Genomic DNA, 6,000 nt, shown 5'->3' with positions numbered 1-6,000 from the left:
CTTTCTTTCTTTCTTTCTTTCTTTCTTTCTTTCTTTCTTTCTTTCTTTCTTCTTTCTTTCCTTCTTTCTCTCTCTCTCTTTCCTTCCTTCCTTCCTTCCTTCCTTCCTTCCTTCCTTCCTTCCTTCCTTCCTTCCTTCCTTCTTTCTTTCTTTCTTTCTTTTCTTTCTTTCTTTCTTTCTTTCTTTCTTTTCTTCCTTTCTTTCTTTCTTTTCCTCAAGCACCATATTTATAATGGTCTTGGCCTGGTGGGCAGGTGTCTGTTTGTGCTCCCACATTCTCCTAGGTCCCAGGACTCAATGCTAGTTAGCTTTCATGTATCTGCATGTGGATTATCCACTTAATGAAGCGTTTGCCAAGAAAGTTTTAATCCTAACCAAGCTTTCTCCTAGCATCCCCCTCTCCCTCTTTTCCCTCCCTCAGCCCTCACCCAGCTGATGTGTGCTTAGGAAATGCAAACTAATTTTAAAATTCGCTAGAGCAAAACATGATTAGAATGGTTAAGTCTGCTGCCAAAAATAAAATCAGCTAATGCATTCCATATATTTAGATTTCCAAAATTAGGTTGAAATGATGCTTAGTTCATCCAAAGTTTGGGTTGATACACATCATCCCATACCTCTGCTAGTTGACCCTACTTTTTCTGGCAGCAATAAATTTGGCTCTCCTGCAAATGGCATCACCTTTCCCATATCCTAAGGCAGTGTTTTTCCTCTCTCAACCAGCTGAAAATGGGGTCCCATTCCCTGTATAAGATGGTGAAGAACCTCTACCACTCTGGGGAGAAGCAGTAACTAAGAAACACTTCTGGCTCTGTCTAAACTTAGGTTCTTCTCTTCTTTAATTCCCTCTATTCAGCTTTGCTGGATGGTCATGGGTTCATCTGAGGAAAGGTGCTCCAGTTAAACCAAGTGCTGGCACTGAGAGATACAAGAAAGTCTTAGAAGTCAAGTTGTTGCCCACAGGGAGCTCACAATCTCTTTGTGGAGGCAAGATTAGCATTACAGTATAGCATACATAACAAAGTACAATTAATTACCAAATTTTTTTGGCAGAGAGTATAAGGAGAAACCCAAAGGAGAGATTATCAGCAAGGGCTGGAGCAGTTTTCGTGATGAAGGAGGCACTTGCATTAGGAGGAGGATAGGTTATGGGAATCGAGAGGGCATCTTAGGTGAAATAATCAACTGGAGTAAATGTAACAATGTAGAAATGAGGGAAGCTCATGGTTGCAGGACAGCAAAAGAAATTAGCCTGACTTGAACAGAAACACCATGTTAGGGAGTTGTAGAAAATAGAGGTGTTTTAAGACTCTTTTGTTTGTAGGGAACAAAAAGAAATCTGAAATTTCTTTTAAGAAAAAACAGGAATTTATTTGAAGGATACAAAGGAATATCATGGGCCTCCAGTAGAGCAGTGCATGGAAAATCGTGTCTGGATCCAGGAAGTTCTCACAGTATCTCTTGTCTTCATTCTGCTGCAGAGCTAACTTCTTCAGTCGTCTGCAGCATCTCGAGTGCTCTTGTTCATTCTCCAGTCTACTGGCTGTTATTCCACCTCAATTCCAAATTCCTGGGAGAGAGAGAACCGGTGGGTTGCACTGTGTAAGCACGGACATGACTGCTGGTGCCCCTCCTGGGTGGGAGGGTTGGAGTGGCGAGGGAGTTGGGGTCAGTTCTAGGAAAGGAGAAAAAGAGTGAATTCAACAGATGAGTGAGAATGGCTAGGACACGCCGCCTGCCATTGGCTTCTTTCAGAGTCTGTGAGGAAAACTGGGTGAAAAGACTCCAGTTGTTTGGGATTCTATAGGGTACTCCGCTTTTGGTAACTCTTGAAAAAATCCAATTTTGAAAGCGGAGAAACTGACTTGTGACTACTCACTTCTTGGAAGAGATATACCACAACCCCTTTCCACTCTCAGTGACACTTTCCAATTAGGTTACTAATTGTGCCCATCTTATCTGTAATGCACCCTTGATTTGGGGACCTTCCTCCTTTAGTGGGATCCAGGATCCCACCCTGGGTCCAACCCTGGGCCCAACCTGGGTCTGGCACCCTCCATGCTGGAAGGACCCAGGAGGGAGAGATGCTCATCACAGTTGGCCAGTGGCTGCCTGCTGGTTGGAATGTGAGCTTCCTGAGGGCAGGGATAGGTCCTCGAGACACTTTGTCTCTATCCAATACCTACCACGTTGATACTAATGAATGCTTATTGAGCAGAATGAATAAAGTCAGTTCCCAGATGTAAGCAATTCATAGCCAAGGAGCAGCTTAAGGAGAATATAGTTTTATTATAAATAAGGGAAATAATCATAGTAATATGTCCCTTCCTGCAGACACATTACATATGACACTACTTCTGGTCTTGCCAGCAGTGTCATTTGGGGGCTGGATGACCCCAAGTTCTGTTTAGATTTAGGGCATATTTTGACTGACCCACCTTGAATCATGCCCTGAGACCTTTTGAATATCTTCCGTCCAAAGGGGAGTCCCATGCCAAGCTGACCCCAGGTGCGGTTGCATCCCTTTGGGAAGGATGGGAAGCTGGCTCCAGTCATCAGAAAGAAAAACCCCACCCTTTCAATGGTGGCCCCGGGGGTGGGCTGGGCGGGATCGGGTAGAGAGAAGGAACCGGCCTCCTGCAACCTACCGGTCCCCAGGCTCAGCCCCCTTAGCAGAGCTCCAGGTGAAAGGCGGTCCGGAGGGTGGTCCACCCTGGCGAACTCCTTGCCTTCCACGAGAAGACGACGACAAATGAGACAAAATGAAAAATATAATGATGCATATTATATTAATCATCCTCTCTTTCTCTGACACAATAAATCTTCTCTTTAAACTCAGGGTAGTGATTGCATCATCTCCCTCTCCCCTCGAAACAGCACAGATTAAGATAAAGTGATAGTGCTGTGTCAAAGAGAGCTTTACTGCCACACTTGGGATACAAAGAGAGAGGTTAATTTATCATCGCTGGGGAGAACTGACAGAAGAGAGATATACTACCGAAAGGGGATTTAGCACAGGGCCAAGAAACTTCACACTATTTTTACCATCTGTCACATGCTCTAACAAAGCAGGGCAAAATATGAAGAAAGGAAAAATGAACTATCAAACACTGATGTAATGCAGCCCATAAATCTAATTTAATTACTTTGCATGGAGACAGGTCCTCGAGTCTGTGTGAATATACTGGATTTTCTTGGCAACTTAACAACTAAGTGTTTTAATAACATCACACTATAATTTATTCTGCTTGAAACACAAAACCCCTTTTGTGAGAGTTTCATTTTTGAGAACTGTTAATTTTTTCGGCTAATGTCAAAACTGGCATAAATTCACATGTGAACTTGAAGCCTGACTGTGAAAAAGGCTTAGGTTACTGCATGCCTTTTTATTGTTTGGCACTTTTTCCCTCTTCTGCATGCATTAGAAATAATTGGGCTTTGTTGATGACTTAGGTGAGGAGAGTTGTCTTGCAATTAGGTTTAAATATAATGACAAAGGGTGTGTGGGGGAAATCTTTGTAAAATATGAAGAGGTAAGAAAATGCAATGGGGAAAAAATCCTTATTTTCCAGCAGAATAGCAAAACCTCAAGTGCAATATTCCTGGAACCAGGCTGTCCCCAGAACCATGAGAATTTTGCTCTGGAGGATGTAAGATCTCAGGGCCAAAGGGACACTGGGAAGGCAGGTCTGCCCTAGAGGGAACAACTGGGAGGAGAAAATAAATCAAAAATAAAATTAATATTCATTGGGTGTCTTCCCGAATTTGGATGCAGTTACAGAAATTATTGTTAATAATGAAAGCCATATATCAAAGGTTATAAAATTCATCTGTGCTAGGACACTATTTTTTTTAGGCTTTGTTCTGAACCATTAAAGATGACATATTGCATTTGTGTGCTTCTGTGTATAATAAGATACATTTAGGTCTGAATCTAACCTAAACTGGCAATTTTGGCATTGAACTCAAGTTCTTAAATGGGGGCCATGACACTACAGTCCAGGGGAGGTCAGCTGAACCCATCCGTTCTCCCATGACCTCACCCACTAAGACAGGATGGATGGGTAATTAATTTGTTAGATCATCAGTGATTCATGTTGGAAAAATAAAACTCTAAGTCTCTTGACAAATTCATTTGAAATATAATGGGAAAAAAGGATAAAAACTCCTATCCCCCCCTCTCCAAAAAAACCCCCGAATCCTCATGCTGAAAGCAAATCTAAATACAGAGGTAGACAGTTTGCTGAAGTTCATTTATTTTTTTCCTTCAGTAACACTGAATATATCCTTACCATATGAAAATCGTTGTTGGACACACCTTGGGTGGAGGGGTACATGCATTCGGGTAGTAGAGATGTATCAGACTGAAAAATGACTACAGTTTAGGACATTCTAAGAAAGTTTAACCTATCAGCTAACATCTGTGGAGTTCATTGGGAGAGCAGATATGGAGTTGGTGATGGTATGGAATCTGGATAAAACAGAAGTGATTCATCTGGAAAATTCTTTTTTTTTTTTTTTTGAGACAGAATTTAGCTCTTTTTGCCCAGGCTGGAGTGCAATGGCGCATTCTCGGCTCGGCCACAACATTTGCCTCCTTGGTTCAAGCAATTGTCCTGCCTCAGCCTTTCTGAGTAGCTGGGATTACAGGCGTGTACCACCACCCAGCTAATTTTGTATTTTTAGTAGAGTTGGGGGGTTTCTCCATTTTTGTCAGGCTGGTCTCGAACTCCCGACCTCAGATGATCCGCCCGCCTCGGCCTCTGAAAGTGCTGGGATTACAGGCATGAGCCATCGCACCCAGCCCATCTGGAAAATTCTAACAAGTGTTAGACCCCACCAGGAAATTGACCACAATCTGCATATTGTTGAATATTTAGTGAATGTCATCAGTGATTTGGTCTATGGCAAATATCTAGGGCTATGCAAGGGCCTTGAAGCCAGGAAACTGAGGTGCAAAGGTATTCAGAGAAGTGCTTTCAAATAAATTTATCTTCATGCCTTTTTCTGAAGTTCATATTCCCCGATTCGGACTTGGAAAACACTCAGTTCTTGTGGTTTCTTGTTCTGTTGAATTTGTGTGGGAGAGAAATGTCCAACCTTGAACTCTGAATGGAGCCCAGTGTGAAAAGTAGTGGTTTTCAGCTGTGCTATTTCAAATGCTCTCATTGGTATTTTTAAAGGCTTCCCACATATTCGGTTACTGACCTGGGGCCCGGAATAGTGAACATTAAAAATGAAATAAAAAAAATAAATAAATAAACTCAAGCCGCCGGTATTTACTTATGAACTGACTTGGTTATAGCCCAGCAATCCAACTGCCTGAAAATTAGTGTACAAATTGGAAGTTTGAAGGGTTTCCTTTTTGTCATTTTGATTTCCTCATCTGAAAAATGGGGATATTAATACCTACCTCCTGGAGTTGTTGTGAGGATTAAATGCAGCTACATATGTAAAGCATTGAGCACACTAAAATGATAGCTGCAATTATTATTTTATTATAATTATTTTGATTTCTCCACCTCTCTTTCTTCTCCCCTTTTCATTTCTAACCACCCCCTCTCCCCTCACCGTCTCCTCCCCGCATAATGTACTTTTTTTTTGCAGACCTACGGGAATCCACTTCCTTCAGCCTCCCCCTTCTGGCCCAGAGGCACACTGCAGCTATGTTGCTTTTTTTTTTCAATCCTCGAGATAGGAAATGCAAAACAAAAACAAAAACAAAACCCCATTACCTTTGGGGTGGAGCCAGGCGGCTGCCTGCAAATGAACCTTATTAGGGAAGCACTTGGCAGAATCAGAAAGAACACCCAACACAGTGTGTGCTGTGTGGCAAAAGAAGAAAGTGCAAAGGAGTCCACTTTCTCAGAGGTCTAGGTAAGTTTTTAAGATCAAAGTGGGTGGGGAGTGGGAGGCATACCAAGAGTTTAAAAGCTAGCAAAATTTATGGTATTGTCTCCTTTAATCGGTAACTGTTAGCCCAAGTGCCCGACACAAGGT

This window comes from Piliocolobus tephrosceles, chromosome 7 (assembly GCF_002776525.5).
Source record: "Piliocolobus tephrosceles isolate RC106 chromosome 7, ASM277652v3, whole genome shotgun sequence".
NCBI classification, from domain to species: Eukaryota; Metazoa; Chordata; class Mammalia; order Primates; family Cercopithecidae; genus Piliocolobus; species Piliocolobus tephrosceles.
The sequence above is the reverse complement of the archived record's forward strand: the minus strand, read 5'-3'. Positions refer to the sequence as shown.